The 17,333-nt window shown below is 46.5% G+C and overlaps 1 long non-coding RNA gene across 4 annotated transcripts in view; it reads right to left on the bottom strand.

The window, feature by feature from the left end:
* The window catches only part of LOC135321560 (uncharacterized), a 38,395-nt gene extending 24,865 nt beyond the window's left edge, over positions 1 to 13,530 (bottom strand). For 2 of the 4 annotated variants that reach the window (XR_010381420.1, XR_010381422.1), the window contains exons 1-3: positions 11,784 to 13,530; positions 4,207 to 4,359; positions 3,344 to 3,451 (exon numbers count right to left, since the gene is read on the bottom strand). This is a non-coding gene — a long non-coding RNA (uncharacterized LOC135321560). The remainder of the gene's footprint in view (positions 1 to 3,343; positions 3,452 to 4,206; positions 4,360 to 11,783) is intronic. The other 2 variants (XR_010381423.1, XR_010381421.1) reach the window with 1 other exon arrangement.
* Positions 13,531 to 17,333: the final 3,803 nt, after the last annotated feature.

Raw genomic sequence — 17,333 nt, 5'->3', positions numbered from 1 at the left:
GGAGCAACCAAACCAAATACTGTGCAGGACTGCTGCACCTGGACACGGCATTGGGAAGGGGCACACCCTGCCCACCTACCATGCAGGAGAGCAGCACCAAGATGCAGCATTGGGAGAAGATGTGACATGTCTACCTACAGGCACTGGGAGCAGCACAGACCAAGGGTGTGACCAGAGGGTCTCTGGAACCAATGAGCTGAGTTCATGAAACAAGGCAGGGGCAGGAGCTGTGACAACCACAAAACAAATAGGAGTCCCCATTCAATAGCCAGGGTAGGCTCTGGTTAACAGGTTAACGGCCACATCCATAACCAAAGGGATAACAGACAAAAGGCACAGAAGTAAGACTTGGCAACCACACTTATTTAAGAAAGACCTCTTGATAAAATTATTAAGGGCACACAATCTCCACGGGAACATCCTCTCTTCTTTTTCTGTTCCATTTTCTTTTACTTTTTAAATGTTACTTCTTAAATAATTTTTATATTTCTATTTTTAATCCCTTTTAAAATTTTCTTTTAAAATACTAATATTATTATCTTTCAATTTGTCCAATTTCATTTTTATCTTTGTTTTGTTCTTCTGTTATGATTATACTCTGTTCTCAAATATTTTTCTTCCTTTAATGTTTTAAAAATTCATCCCAACTCAATTGTTATCTTGTTTCAATATGTTCTTCTGTTATTGATTATACTGCTTTTAAAACTAATTTCTTTGTTCTTAGTTTTATTTCTGCATCCACTTTATATAAATAAATAAACTCCTAAAGGACGACAGTAGATAACTGATACTCCATAAGCCATAGTGCCAGAGAGATATAAGCAAGATGAAGAAGCAGAGCCACCTCTCTCAATTAAAAGAACAAGATAAATCCCCTGAAAGAACAATCAATGAAATAGACATTGATAGTCTACTAGATGATATCAAGAAAGGAGTGATTAAAGTACTGAAGAAACTAAAAGAGATTGTCTATAGAGACAGAGAATATGTCAAAAAACGAAATTGAAACTCTAAAGAGGAGCCAGTGAAAATTGGAAAACTCATTTGCTGAGATGAGAGTTGAGCTAAAGGCTGTAAAATGTAGGCTAGATAATTGAGAGGAATGAGTATGTGACTTAGAAGACAGGACAACAGAACAGCTGAGAGAAAACAAATAAAAACCAATGAAAGCAATATAAGGGGCCTATGGAATAACATAAAGCATGCCAACCTACTCATAATGGGGGTCCCAGAAGGAGAAGAAAGAACAAAGGGGATTGAAAAGGTATTTGAAGAAATCATGACTGAAAACTTCCCAAACCTAAAGAAGGAATCAGATATCCAAGTACAGGAAGCACAGAGCGTCCCAAACAAGGAGGTCCCAAACAGACCCACACCAAGACATATTACAATTAGGATGACCAGGGTTGAGAATAGGAAATGATTCTAAAGGCAGCAAGAGAAAAACAAAGAATGAGATACAAGGGAACCCCCATAAGATTTTCAGCTGATTTCTCTACACAAACAGTACAGGCCAGAAGGGAGGGGCAAGGAATATTCAAAGTCCTGAATGAAAAAATGATGCAGCCTACGATACTTTATCCAGCAAGGCTATCCTTTAGAATAGAAGGAGAGATAAAGAACTTCACAGACAAGCAAAAACTAAAAGAATTTAGCAACACTAAACCTATGCTAAAGGAAATATTGAAAGACCTACTCTAAACAGAAAAGAAGCAGGATGCTACAAAAAGGAGAAAACCATGATTGGAAAGGTGATTGCTACAATGAATTACAACAGAATAAACATGAAATCATAAAAGAGGACATCTAAATCATTAAAGGTGGGGGAGGAGAACAAGAAAATGTACAGGTTTCTCTCTCTCTCTCTCTCTCTCTCTCTCTCTCTCTCTTTTGTTCTTGGTAGGATGAGTTTGAGCTTATATTACTATCTGTTTAAAACAAACAGATATAGTAATGGGTTAATATATGTACAAAGTAGGGTAACCACAAGCCAAAAAGTTACAATAGAGTCACAAAACTAAGAAGACACCAAGATAATAAAAAGGAAAATTATCAAACCACAAAAAGATAAAGAAAGGAACAAAGAGGAAATGCAAAATCAACTGAAAAACAAAGTTCAAAATATAATAAACACATATCTATCAATAATTATTATAAATGTCAATGGACTAAATGCTTTAATCAAAGGACATAGAGTGCAGAGTGGATAATAAAGCAAGTATCTACAATACACTTTATACAAAAGACCCACGTTAGGGAGAAGGACACACATAGATTGAAAGTGAGAGGATTGAAAAAGATATTCCACAAAAATGGAAATGACAAGAAAGCAGGAATATCAACAGTGATTTCAAATAAAATAGACTTTAAAACAAAGATTATAAAGAAAGATTAAGAAGGATATTTTATAATGATTAAAGGAGTCATAGATGAAGATATTACACTCATTAACATATATGAACCCAACATAGGATCACCTAAATACATAACAGATAAAAAGGGAAAATTTGATCAGAATACAGTCATGGTAGAAGACTTTAACTATCCATTAACATCACTGGACAGATCTTCCATACATAAAATTAATAAGACAACATAGAAATTAAATGATAAAATAGAACAATTTGTCTTGGTTAATATTTTGAGAACATTATATTTCCCTAAAATAGAATATACATTCTTCCCAAGCGCACGTACCACATTTTCTAGGATAGATCATATACTTTGGCACAAAAGAAGCATTAACAATTTGAAGAAGATAGAAAATATTTGAAGCAACTTTTTCTGAACACAATACCATAAAAGTAGAAATTAACTACAGAAAAATAAAGGAGAAATAAATGACAGCATGGAGATTAAACAACATACTACTTAAAAAAAAATGGGTGGATGATGAAATCAAAGAAGAAATAAAAAAACACAGTGAGACAAATGATGATGAAAACACAACCACACAGAACCTATGGGATCCAGAAAAGGCAGTGCTTAGAGGGAAGTTTATAGCGAGAGAATCAGGTCTACCTCAAAAAAGAGGAAAAACTGCAATAAACAATCAAACTTACCACCTAAAAGAATTAGAAAAAGAAGAGCAAAAAATAACAAAAGTAAGCAGAAGGAAGGAAATAATAAAGATCAGGGAGGAAATAAATAAAATAGAGATATTAGAAACATTTGAAAAAATCAAGCCAAGAGATGGTTTCTTGAAAGAGTAAACACAATTGACAAAATTATGCTCTATGCTGTAAATTGACACAACAATGCAAACTGACTATAACTCAATAAAATAAAAATTAAAAAATAAATATATTAACAAAAGAAAAAAGAAAAGGTAGTTTCTACTCACCAGACTGGAGGAGGGGACTGCACCCCATGCGGGGTCACACCCCATGGGAAAGCCTGGGGTCAGGATCGGAGGAGCAGGGTGCTGTGGACAGGATCTGTCACAGGGTTTCTGCAGGAGGGGAGGGTGAGGCATGTGAGCAGGCTGAGGACTGGCCATTTGAGTAAGTTCATGGGCTCTAGGGTGGAGGGGCTCCCCCAAGTGTCTGGACTTGACTCTGGGTGAGTTGGGCAGGTGGACAGTGGCTCAGTGTGAGTCCAAGTCCAGTGGAGGAGGTAGTGTGTTAGATCTAGAAGGACTCCTTCTGGGGTGGGAGGGCCCACAAGGGAGGCAGGAGGCCAAGTCCAGGTGACTGAGAACAGGGTGTGTCCTGCATAGGCCTGCAGGGCAGACGAAAGCATCCAGTCTACAGAAGGTGGAAACACGGTCCATACAAGGGCTCAGCTCAGATGTCACCCCCTCAGAGGAGCCTTCCCTGCCTGCACAGTCTACAGGGACAGCCTCCTCCACGCACATCTCCCCAGCAGACAACTTCTCCATTTCCTGCATAGCATTCAGGACCCAGGCCCCTGCTCCACGCCCAGCTATGGTTCCACTGCCCTGAGGAAAAGCCCTCACAGGAGCCATCAAGCCCTGCAAGACCTGGGCCCCAACTCTGTCTCTTCTGCCACCACTGTCTCCACCTCGCCCACTTCTCCTCCACTCCTGCACTCCTGACTTCCCCCAGCCCTGTGTGCTCTCCAGAGCACGTGTCCCTCCTAACATGCTGTGTGTGCTCACTGTGTCTCATCCACTGCATGCCTCCCACCCAGGTCAGTATCCAGTGCAGAGTAGGGCTCAGTAAGTAGAGAATGAATGACTCTTACCTTCACTGCTGGGAAGACTTTTGTCTGTGGCCTACAGTGATCACACACCCGTCACACATTCGCTGACGTCCTACTGTGTGTTGGGCGGGTTCCAGATACCGGGCACAGCAGGTAGTGAAGCAGGCAGGTCTCCATTCTCATGCAGCAGACAGCCTGGTGGGGGACACAGAGAAAATTAAGTAAAATATGCACAGTGTCCGGAGGTGATATGTTCCATGGAGAAAAATAAGGTCAGGGAGGACATTTGAGCAGATTCCTGGAGGTGTTTAAGAAGCAGGCAGAGAGAGATCCTGGTTGAAAGAGCAGCCAGCGCAAAGGCCCTGAGGCCACAGTGGGATGCGAGTGGAGGGTCTTAGTTATCCGTGTGAGTTCTTAGTCCTGCCGTGAGTATGTATGTTGCTTTTATTTGTAAACCTTGATTTCACCTTTATAGCAAATTAACCTGCATCATCAATCTGCATAATTTATCCAATTCTGTTTCAGGTGTTGTGGGCACAATGGCGGGCTAGTTACTTGGGTTGGTAAAGAATTACCAGCATCTGAGAAGGGTTTAGGAAAGTTTAATAGGGACACTGCTATAGGCAACATCAAGCCACACAGGAAAGAGTTGCCTACACGAGGGCCAAGGTTGAGTTTGTGGGGTCTGTTATTGGGGGGGTGCTGTGCACACAAGGAGGAGGGGGCTGCATGATCAATTCTTGCACAGGTACCTGGTTGGTTGTGAGATCTGACAGGGGCTTCTCTGAACAACAGGCTTTACCACTTTAATAAGGGCAGGATGTGAGGCCTCTCTTCCTAGGGCAATGAGTTTTCATAGGGGAAACACACAGCAAGAGAAGATGTTTTATAGCTTGTGGAAATGCAGGTGTGCAAAGGGTCCTGCAGTGGGGAGTGGGAGGTAAAGTGCCACTGGGCTCTAGGCACACAGAGAGCCCAGGGGTGAGGGTGTATGACTCTAAAGAGTGCCAGCTGGCTTCACACCAGGGACTTTATGTGGAAACAGGAGACTCTAGGTTGTCAGCACGTGTCTACTCAGTGAGCTCCCTAAGTCTAGCTCTGTCAGGCACCATGTGAAATGAACATGAAGGTCCCCACCCTGAGGACCCCAATGAATGAACATCTTGACATCCTCAAGCCCCTTACCCTGCACCACCGCCCCACCTCATCTGGGTCTCAGGCTCTGACCCTGACATCAGTGGCAACTTTGTTCCCTATATCCAGCTCCTCTGGACGTCTCTGTGATGAGCTGTTCCATGTCAGCGAGCCCCAAACTGAGCTCTGCCTTTACCCCATGAATGCTTCCTCCCTGTGAAGCCCCTTGTGAAGGAGCCACCACTAGCAGGATCTTTCAGCCCTGAGTCTCTGCCTTCCCCACCCCTCCGATTTCCCCCAGCCCATGATCCCCTCTGAAGGTCCCTATTATCCTTTCCCTCCCACTTCAGTCTTGGGCTGCACACCAAATCCCTCTTCACAATCTCCCACAAGACAGGTCCAGGTCCACTTGGGGACACTGAGGTGACACAGGTGGGTGTGGCTGGGAATGAAGAGCAGGATCCTGGAGCAGAGGAGAGGCAAGGGCTCCCAATCCACCAGAACACAGGCTAAAGTGGGGGCAAGACACCCATAAAGGGTGAGGCAGGCATCACACTGCAGCCCCGCCCTCTGTTCCCCCAGGGTGCCCTGTGTTTCCTGCTTTGGCCTGGGGGACTTCCCCCCTCACTCTCTGTTAGAGGGGTGCCCATTCATTCATTCACACCCTCATTCACCATGTACATGGGTCCTGCTCAGTGCCAGGCCTCAGCTGGATGACAGCTCATCCTTGGGGACACAGCTTAGATCTCACCTCCTCCATGAAGCACTTCTGGATTCCCACCCCTCCTGAAGTTCCTCTGGCCTCAGTTGGGACCACTAGGGCTGAGACCACACTCTGATTACCTCCCAAGTCTGTGATCTCTGTGAAAGCCCTGGGCTCAATGTGGAAAGTGACTCAGAAAAATGGGGCCAAAAGGGGCTAAGAAAAATGTTACTAGTTCTCTATTACAGAGAAGGGCACTGAGCAGAGAGAGGGCAGTGTCCAACCAAAGCCACAGAGGAGGGTCTCAGTGAGCCCTCCCATTGCCCTGTTACTAGTTCTCTGTTATAGATGAGGACACTGAGCCACAGAGAGGGAGCAGAGCCCTGCTATATCCTTGGCCCCACAGCCTGTGCCCTTTATGACTAGCTCCATGCTGCCAGCAGGGGTATGGGCCTGGAATGGAGGTTGAAAACAGCCTGACCCCCAGGACCCCTTCATACACAAAGTCAGTCTCAGGAAACACCCCTCAAGACCTACTCTACACCCCTGGGATTGGGACCTGATTGCTGTTCCTGGAAGCTGGCTGGGCTTCCCTCTGAATTGGCCCAGGAGATGCTTGGGACAGACACAGGGCCCCTGAGGCTCCCTGTCCCCAGATGAGCAGCTCTGGTCCCCTTGACTGTCACTGGCAGAGGCCTGATGACATAAGGTTTTGGCCGGGTAGCCAGCTGTGGAGATGAGGAAATGGGAGCAACATGCAGGTACATGCAGAGGTTCAGGTATTCACTCAACAATCATTGATTCAGGCCTTGCAGTGTGGCTGGCCTGGGCCCAGGCCTGGGTGTCCAGTAGTGAATAAAGTCAACCCCTTGAGACTTCTGGGAAAGCAGTGCTCAGAGAAACGGGCCCTCAGTGCCCCCATCCTGCTCCCCTTGAACAATCACACTGAGATGAGGCTGCAGCCATGGGTCCCAGTGGAGGGTGAAGGGAGGAAGGAAACCCAGAGTGGGCACTGCCCATGAGCCTGGACACTGGAACCAGATGACCTGGGCTCTGTAATCTGGGGTGGTCACCTCCCCTGTTCTCTCTGTGCCTCAGTTACTTCTTCTGCAGAAATGTGTGATAATGCCTGTCCCTGCCCCACAGATTTTCATGAGGAGCCAGTGATCTTCTCTTATGCGTGTAGGACAGTGCCTGGCTATGGGTCAGGATCCTGCTCACCTCACAAAAGTCTGTCCCACTTTAAAGATGAGAAAGCCAAGGCTAAGGGGGTTATGAGACCAGCCTGGGCTAGCCCCCTTCTCATGCTCTGCTGTCCAGCTCTCCTGCTTTCACATCATCCCTCTGCCCCCATATCCACCCAGCAAAGTAGGTGCTGAGAATCTGAGCAAATCAGAGTATGAATGGAGGCACACCCTCTCCCCAACTTGGGCTCTTGGGGCGGTGGGCAGGATGGGGATATCGGGCTCCCCCAGACTGTCCAGGAGGCCCAGCATGTCTGTCACCTCATTTCCACTCAACACGGAGTAGGTGTGTGTCCAAGGGCCAGAGGGCGATGGAGTAACCCAGGGTGGGTGGATGCTAGGTAGGTGTGGGAGGCATAGAGTGGCCCCTGGAAGACAGTGTCCAGGCAGCCAAGGTGTAGGGAATGAGGGTGCCCAGAAGGGGCAGAGGACAGAGTCCAGCCTGGACACCACCCCCTGCTGGACCCTGATCTGGGGTGAGAATTGGGACAAGCCAGGGCCCCGCTAGGACTCCTCATCCAGCAAAGAGGTGAGGAAAAGTTAAGGAGACAATGGAGGCTGACCCCACCATGCTCCCTGTGTGAGGGCACTGCTTCCAGGATCCTGGAGGTTCCTTAGACCCTTGTGAAGTGGCTGCTGTTTCCAGCCCCATGTGGGCAGAAGAACTGAGGCAGGGAGGACAGAGTGACTCAGGACAGAGCTAGGATTCATCCAAGAGTGTGTGCTGGGCCTCTCGCTGAGAGCAGCCTCTGGGCATCATGGACTCAGGAAGTGTCTTGTCCTCCCTCTTAAGGCTCCTGGCATGTTAGGCAGGAAAGATCCCAGTGCCCATACCTGGGCCTCTCTGGGTGATGCTGACATGTGGGATCATGATTGTCCTGGGAAAGGAGAGAGAATGTAGGCTGGGCGTCAGGTCTGCATCAGACCCTAATGATGCCCCTAATGTTGTGTGACCTGGAAACTCCCTGACCTCTCTGTGCCTGGCTTTCCAGCTCTGACTCAGAGGACTGCTGTGCTTGGCACACAGTTGGACCTCAATCAGAGGAAAAAGCCAGCCCTTCCCCAGGAACCTCTCCTCTTACATGCCCAAAGCTAAGCCCATTTGCCACACATCACCAGAGCTGATACGTGACAAACAGGGCAAGTGAAATCCAGCAACCCCTCCCTCCTGCCTGAGGCCCTTCCCTCCTCAGTGACAGTGGCTCAGAGCAGGTCTCTGCATCCCAGAAGTCTGAACTGAGCCTTGTGACCTGGAGGAGTCCCTGTTCCACACAACTTTGTTTCCAGGTCCTTCCAACAAGACAAAAGAGCACCTGGTCAGTCTCTTAGCTGCAAGGTCCTCCCTTTGCAAATTCCCCCATCACATCCGGGCTAGAAGATGTGAGTTCCAGGGCACATGACCATCCAAATGATGACTTCAGGGAAACATCCCTGCCCACACTGCACTCTTCAGAGCCCACCTTCTAAAAGAAGGGGTAGTGACCCACGGTTGTGCACAGTTTTATCACAACACAGCCCTCACCCACCCACCATTGGAAACATGTGAGAAGCAGAGATTCCCAAGTGCCTGGACCCCTGTCATCCAGAAAGCAGAGATTAGGGTAACAGACAGAAGGGGAGAAAGTACTTTCATACTATATATCTGATAAGGGGTTAACACCCAAAACATATAAATAACTCTTACAATTCAACAGCAAAAAACAAGCAATCTGATTTAAAAAGTGGGCAGAGGAACTGAATAGACATTTTTCCAAAGAAGACACACAGATGTCTAACAGGTACATGAAAAGGTGCTCAACATCACTCACCATCAGGGAAATGCAAATCAAAACCACAATGAGATATCCCCTCCCACCTGGCAGGGTGGGTGTCATCAAAATACAAGAGATAACAAGTGATGGTGGTGGTGTGAAGAAAAGGGAAACTTCTGCAATGTTGGTGGGAATGTAAATTGGTGCCATCACTCTGGAAAAGAGTAAGAAGACTCCCCCAAAATTTAAAATTAGAACTTCCATATGATCCAGCAAGTCCACTGCTGGGAATATATCCAAAGGAAATGAAATCACTATGTCAATGAGACAACTGCACCCTCACGTTCACTGTATCATTATTTACAATAACCAAGATATGTAAACAACCTAAGTGTCCATCAACAGATGAATGGATACAGAAAACTTGACGCATATATATGTATATATAATGGAATCTTATTCAGACATTAAAAAAATGAAATCCTGCCATTTGTGACAACTTGGATGGACCTTCAGGGTATTATGCTAAGTGAAATAAATAAGACAGAGAAAGACAAATACCTATGATCTAATTTACATGTGGAATCTACAAAATAAACCGAAACCCATAGAAACAGAGATCAGGTTGGTGGTTGCCAGAGGTGAGTCAGGGGGTGATTGAAATTCGGGAAGATAATCAAAATGTACAAACTTCCAGTTAAAAGATAAACAAGTCCTGGGGACATAATGTACTGCAAGGTGACTGTAGTTAACAACACTGCGCTGTGCATTTGATAGTTGTTAAGAGAGTACCTCTTAAAATTTCTGATCACAAGGAAAATAGTGTGTGACTATGGGTGATGACAGACGTCAAGTAAACTTAATGCAGTGATTATTTCACAATATGCACATGTAACAAGTCATTATGCTGCACACCTAAAGCCAACAAAGTTATGTGACAATTGTATCTCAGGAATAATTATCCCAGGAAGCGGGGGTGCGAGCCTGGATTACCTACTGCAGGAGCTGCCTTTGCCCTCCAACAGCAGAGGGTGGTAGTTGTGACAGGGACTGTAGGTCCCTGAAAGCCTAGAATGTTTACTCTCTGGACCTTCACAGGGAGAGTGTGCAGACCGTGCCCTGGAAGACGGTGGTCATGGCAGCAACAACGGCCTGCCTGTGTGCAGGCTCAGCCCAGACACCTCCTGTGCTCTGCTGTCACCGCATTTACTTCCCTCCACACCCTCAGAGGGAGAGGCTTCAATGTTCCGATTTTACACATGAGAAAACTGAGGCTCATTTGCTTTGAATTATTGACCAAGTGGTGGGGGAAGCTTTGAACCCCAGTGTTCTGATTTCAAAGCCACATCTCAGTCCTGATTTTTAGAAGGTGGAGGTCCAGGCACTGGGGACCCTCCACCTTCCTCACTTGTAATCTTACTCCAGGGCTGCCATACCCGAGGCGTCTGGGTGAACACATTTAATCCGCTTACTCTGCACCAGCTCAGCCCTTGGCTGCCAGTCTGTTGTCGCTGCCTGACACCAGCTGAGTTTTACAAGTGAACCATCACCCCCTGCCAGCCCACCTGCCCTGCCATGTGGGGCAGACCCCTCCTAGCCTGGTCATTCTAAACCCTTAGCTCACACATTTGCACAACTGCATCGAAAGGGCCCTACTCCCTGTGTGGAGGTATCGACAAGGGGAAGGGAGGGGAGTTTTGGGTGGCCCCTTACTCTGAAGGTGATACATGACAGGACATGTTCATGTCCATAATGGCACTCAATTTGAAGCTAAGAACATGGTCACAGCGAGGGGTAAAAGCTGAGAGGCTACAAGGCTGCTGAGAAAGGGGCTTGACTATTGAATTGTAAATGTGTAATTTAATTTAAAAATTAGCCCCCTGGGTGATAAGAATTTGCCCCTAAGGCCAAAATTGGCCACCTGACCCCTGGGAACCCCTCAATTCCAGGATGTAATCATCTGAGCATGGAGGGGGCTTAAATTGGGGTGCTGTCCTCTCAGTCATGGTGCACCTGCCCACGTATGCACCCATGAACTGCAGTTCTCACACATCAAGGCACCTCTCATGCCCTGCCAAGGAGGTCCAGGTCATAAGGAAGGGATGACAGACTGTGAGGTCACACGTGTGCCCCTGCAGGGGTGAATGTTGTATAGGGAAGAGCCACCCCCCACAATCACCTCCAGGAGGGGTGCTGGAGGGAGGACTCCTGAGCCCCTAGGCTTAGCAAGCATCCTGGCTGAGGGTGGGGAGGCTGTCCACTCTGAAGTCATAGGTCAGATGGTAGATTGGGGTCCCACCCCCACAGCTCACCAGTGAGACCGTCTAGTCTGTTTTCTCTGTAAACTGGAACCCAGTCACCCTCACCCTCAGAAGTGGGGGCAGCCTGTGTAAATAACAACACAAAGCCCTGGGCTGTTTCAGGTGCTCGGGGGTGTCCAGCCCCACTAGGCCGGGCAGGTGGGAGAGGAGATGTATGAGTTAGCAGGTGTGAGAGCAGAGTTGAGACTTGGCTGAATGCATGCACTCTAATATCCAGGAACTGCGAGCTACAACTAGCAAATCTGTTCACTGAGGCCATGTGTACTCTCCCTTGTAATTTACAATCCCCTGTTTGAACAGAGGCCTCTGGAGTCTATTAGCCACATTGTTGCCTGTCACCACACTGTTGCAGTTCCAGGGTCTCCATTTAGCCAGCTTGAAGGAATAGTCAAACTTTTTCTTAAAACCAGTGACAGAAAACCAAAGTGGCTTAAAGAAGCAAACAGGGCAGGAGAGAATGACTTACCTAACTGAGACATCCAAAGGGAGATAGCTTCAGGCAGGGCTGTACCTGGTGCTCAGTGACATCAGCAGAAGTCATCCTTCCCCACCTCTGGGCTCTGCCACTGGTGTCATCTTCACATGGCTCTGCCTTTATGAGAGCAAGATAGTCACCAACTGCCACAGGCTGACATCATCACCCCTCAACTCCCAACTGAAATAGAACTTCTCTGCTCCCAGGATTCCAGTAACTAGGCCTGACCTCCGTGGAGCCTGATTGGGCTGGTGCCCAGCCCTGAGCCAATCACAGTGGCCAGGGAGGATGGAAAATGCTGATTGGCCAGATCAAGGCCATGTGACCATCCTCTCCAGGAAACCTGTGAGCTGTTCACCTGTTTTCAGGTTGGGAGAGTGTGATGTCTCCCAGAGGATCCTGCTACTAGTACAACCTGCAGGTGGCACAATGAGCTGAAATGAGCCTGTCTGCTTGGTGACAAGTGACAGGTCACTTAGTGGTTCCCTGCTCCAGGGAGGGAGGCATGTCCAAACAGTATTGGGGCTTCAGAGCCAGAATGTAGTAGAAAAGCCTCCCAGTCTCCCAAAAGGTGGGAAAGTGAGCAGTGACACTGGAAAGGCACTCCTCTCTGTGGCCCTTGGCTTTCTCCTTGTTACAGTGGAGAGTGCAGTGTTGCCCCTGACAGCCCACTTCCCTGCTGGGAGGCCTTTGCAACAGGTGGAGAGTGCTTGGAAAAGCCCACTTATTCTGAGGAACTGTTATTGCTCCTGGTGGCATTATTATTTTCATGTCACTTGTGAGGTGGGCCCTGAGGGGTCCCTGATCTGGGGGCACAGACACCCACAGAAACTTGGCCCAGTATTGCTGTTCATTCAACAATGACTTACCGAGCACCTACTGTGTGTCAGATTCCCAGGATAGAGCAGTGGTGTTGACAGCACAAGCCCCTGCCTCACCTCATCTCTGCATCCCAGGTGGGGTCACCAGAATGGGAGTTCAGGAAGCAGAGGTCGTGGCCGAAGCCTTGTGGGAACCCCTGGGTTTTTCTCTGTGCTGAGGGCACTAGCAGCACACCGATTGTGGGACTCAGTACCCGCAGGACCTAGCATTGATGGGTAAAGGAGAGGGGCATTTCTACAAGCCCATCCTCACTAACCCCAGGCTCCAGAGGGCAGCTCCACTCTGCTCAACCCCAGGGGGCATCTTCCATCATCCTGATCACCCTCTGGTATTACTCCCCGCTCAGATACAATTTTCCCTGTGGCAGCTACACTCAGAATATGTGTTTGTTTCTCTCCCATGTGGTTAAGTGGACTTCAGACACATGATAGTGATGGAGTGGCTAAGCCTCTGGGCACATTGCTGGGTGACCCGCGGAAATTGCTGCACATGGTGAGCTCCCTTCTGCCAACCAATGGGCCAGGCCCCACCACTTCTGTCTGTTCTACCTCACTTAATCTGCACAGACACTCTGTGCAGGACATCCTGTTATCCCCCATCTCTGATGACCTTGGGTGGACAAAGCTTGGGTTTGAGAAAGTTGCCCATGTCACATTGTTGACAAGTGGGGAGCTGGGGATTTGCACTCTGGTCCCAGGATTCTGGATCATGGAAAGGCCTGGGTGGGGCAGCTTATTGCCAAGGGAAGTCCTGCCCAAGCCTCTCCCATGAGAGCCCACCCAACAGCACATCTAGCAGAGTCAGCATTTCCTGGACCAGATGGACAGAACCTCAAAACTTCTTTGCAGATTGTTTCCATGTTCTTTTGCAAAAACAGAAAGGCCACAGGCCAGGGAAGGATAAGGCCAAGAGTGTTTTCATTGGGGAGAGTGAAGGACAAGTGTGAAGACACACAGCACTCCCAGCAGCCTTCTCGGCAGAGCCTGCCAGTGGGTGAGCAGCTACCATGACTACCTATCATAACACTGTGATGTTCATGCCTGTACAACCCTGCCTGTGAGAAGAGCAAAGTGAAGCTCAGAGAGGTGTGGGGACCCTCCAAAGACAAACAGATAAGGTGGGATCATCACCACCATGCTGTGCTGGGACAGGCAGTCACCTGTCACACTGCTCATGCATGGCCTGCTGGGAGTAGTGAAGGCCTGATAGGAGCACAGGAACACTGTGGTGAAGGTGATGTTTCTACCTGGGACAGCTGGTACCGGGGGCTCTAGCTGATTCTTCATTGTGCCTGCTTTGAGTGTCAGAATGTTGCAGCCTCATGTAGGAGAAGGGCTGTCTCCTTTCCACACCGGTGCACAAGGAAGAGCATGCACACACTGGCATCACCATAGACCACCGGCAGGATCAGGATCTGGAGCTCAGAGCAGAAACTGCCAACACCAGGAACTGGTGCAAGAGGAGGACCTGAGTGCCCCCTGAAACATTTCTAATTTTAAAAACATACTTAATTAGGGGGAAGTGATAAACAGTTGATCCCCTCAAAATATTCTGTTTTCCAAGGAACAATAGCACCTCAGCATTATAAGAGGATTAACTCAGTCGTCAATAACCATCACTATAGGTATGAGAAAACAGTGTTAGGAGTTACAAAAGGGTCTCAAGATCATGCAGGTCATAACTGAGAACCGTCCAAAGCATGTGCTGCATGATAGCCTCTCTAAGCTACCTGAGGCTTGGTCTGCTCCTGACACAGGGCAGATGGTTCTGAGAAAACCACACTCCTCAGGGGACCCCAGGGAGTTGACAGAGTTGAGTTTGGGTTCCTGATCATCTTCTAAGTCTGGAATTTTGAGATTCTTCTGCACCTGTCCTTCCTCCAGAACAGAATATGATTCAGGCGGGATTCCAAAGACTGAGGCATGTGCCAGGCAAGAGAGCAGGCGTGGCTGGATGAGCGCATCGCCAGTGCCACCAACAAAGAGGCCAGGGCACTGAGATTTCCAGTGATTTAGCATCCTGGCTGGGAGGGGTCATGTGTTCTACAGTGAGTTCTGAGTATACTGCACCGACCTCGAGGACCTGCAGGGGGCGCGCGAAGCCAGCGTGTCTTAGGTGGCGGTGCGCATGCGCAATCCGTGTCAGCAGCCAGCATCTTCCCTGGGGGCGGAGCTTGTTTTCCTCAGGACTGAGCGGGCGGCGCCATGGAGGCCCCAGGACAGCGCTGCCTGCGTGTCCGCGGGAGGAGGACGCTCCCCGCCCGCTGTCTGAAGTTACTCCGGTTTCCCACTGCCTGCGCCCGCTTCCTGCCGGGGTGTGTGTGGACCTGACCGAGCTAGGGCCCCGGCCGGCTGGGCAGGAGGGGACGGGTGTGCTGGCGGGCCTGCTTCGACTATTCTCGCCCGCCGGGATGCGGGTGTGATTGTCCGCGCCCCTGGTCCTCACCGCCCGGGTCTCCCTTCCCCCGTGTGATTGGAGGTGTGTACACCGCGGGTCAGGAGCGGGGACGCAGGTGTAATGGGAAAGGGGCTGAGAAAGTACTGAAAGAGTTAAAGAGAAGTGTGTAAATCACATTATGTTAATTTTTATATTTTAAGTGTGTCAAAGTCAGAGATTATCATGCTTTTACTTTCTTGTCTTTAAAGGCATGCAATCATTTATTTTATACTTAAAATATGCTTCCCAGCTTATCTCGTTTTCAAGTCAAAATTCTGCCATGGTTGACATTTTCTCATAATATAGTGACAATCTTCAACATGTGTGAATATAAACTCATCGAAAAAATCTTGCACCATTCCATGGTGAGTAGTCTTGTTAAAAATATCCGGGCCATTACTAAATTATTAAAAAAATATAAATTTTTTGAATCACTTTTAGAAGTTCCACACACAGTGGTATTTTTAAAACACCAACCACTGCATAGTGCTTAAGACCATTTAAGATGAAATATATTCAAACCTAAAACTTTAGAATACTCAAAAGGCAGGATAATGGCTGTTTTTTCATTGCAAATACATTTTTTCTTCGTAAGTGCAAAATACGAAGGTATTCAGCTAAATTTTGTATATCTTTATTTAAAAGGTGAAATTAGAATATAATCTCATTTTTTATTTTAAGGCTATATTTCCCATAAAAATTGGTATTTTTATCTGTAGGATCTTAATTGTCCATTCATTTGTTTTTTCTTTTGGTTTATTTTCTTTAACAGAGAGTGCATTTTTGTGTCTTGTTAAGAGTTTTTAATTCTCCTAACTTATTCCAAGAGACTTTCTCATACTGATAGTAAATAAGGGGAGAGCCCTTATAGTAACTGTGCATCTTTTCATGTAGTCAGGATTTTTTTTTTTTTTGGATGACTTTTTTTTTACAACTTCCACTAGGTTCACAATATTCCCATTATGACAACTCAATAAAAAATTGTAATCTATTTACACCAAGATACTTATGTCAGCACAGTGCTTTTGCTGATATGATTTACATTAGATTATAATATTTTATTTGATTTACATATATACTAATACATATTTTACATATGTACACACATATATGAATATCTCCTAAATGCCATTAATTTGCATGGGGTGGTAGCTGGTAACATGTGATCTTTCTGACCATTGGTTATTCTTATGTGTGTCTAACGTACTTCTTAGAACAGATACTAGAACATCACACCTCTCATTATACAATATTTTAAAGGTTATATTTTATTTTAATTATTTTTAAACATTTTTTATTGAGGAATAGTCATTTTACAATGTTATGACAAATTCCAGTGTAGAGCACAATTTTTCAGTTATACATGAATGTACATACATTCATTGTCACTTTTTTTTTTTTGCTGTGAGTTACCACAAGATCTTGCATATATTTAAGATTCCACACATGAGTGATCTCATATGGTATTCCTCTTTCTCTTTCTGTTCTGCTCCACCTAGAATAACATTCTCCAGGAGCATCCATGTCTCTGCAAATGGCGTTATGTTGTCAGTTTTTGTGGCTGAATAGTATCCCATCATATAAATATCCCACATCTTTATCCAGTCATCTGTTGATGGACATTTTAGGCTGTTTCCATGTCTTAGCTGTTGTAAATAGTGTAGAGAAATCAGCTGAAAACCTTATGGGTGTTCCCTTGTAACTCACTCTTTCTTTTTCTCTCGCTTCCTTTAGGATCATTTCTTTATCCTTGACCCTGGCTATCTTGATTAGGATATGCCTTGGTGTGGGTATGTTTGGGTTCTTCCTGTTTGGGAACCTCTGAGCCTCCTGTGCTTGGATATGATTCCTTCTTTAGGTCTGGGAAGTTTTCAGTCATGAGTCCTTCCCATACCTTTTCAATCCCCTTTGTTCTTTTTCCCCTTCTGGAACTCCTATTATGCATAGATTGGCACACTTTATATTACACCATAGGTCCCGTATATTGTTTTCATTGTTTTTTATTTGTTTTTCTCTCAGCTGTTCTGATTGGGTGCTTCCTGTTGTCCTGTCTTCTAGATCACATATTTGTTCTTCTGTATTTTCTAGTCTGCTTTGCACAGCCTTTAGGTCAGCTCTCATCTCACACAATGAGTTTACTAATTCTACTTGGTTCTTCTTTATAGTTTCTATTTCATTTTTGACATATTTTATATCCCTAAACACTATTTTTTTTAGTTCCTT

The sequence above is a fragment of the Camelus dromedarius genome, chromosome 6 (assembly GCF_036321535.1).
Source record: "Camelus dromedarius isolate mCamDro1 chromosome 6, mCamDro1.pat, whole genome shotgun sequence".
Lineage (NCBI taxonomy): Eukaryota > Metazoa > Chordata > Mammalia > Artiodactyla > Camelidae > Camelus > Camelus dromedarius.
Note: the sequence above shows the minus strand (reverse complement) of the source record. Positions and strands in the feature narration are given on the sequence as shown.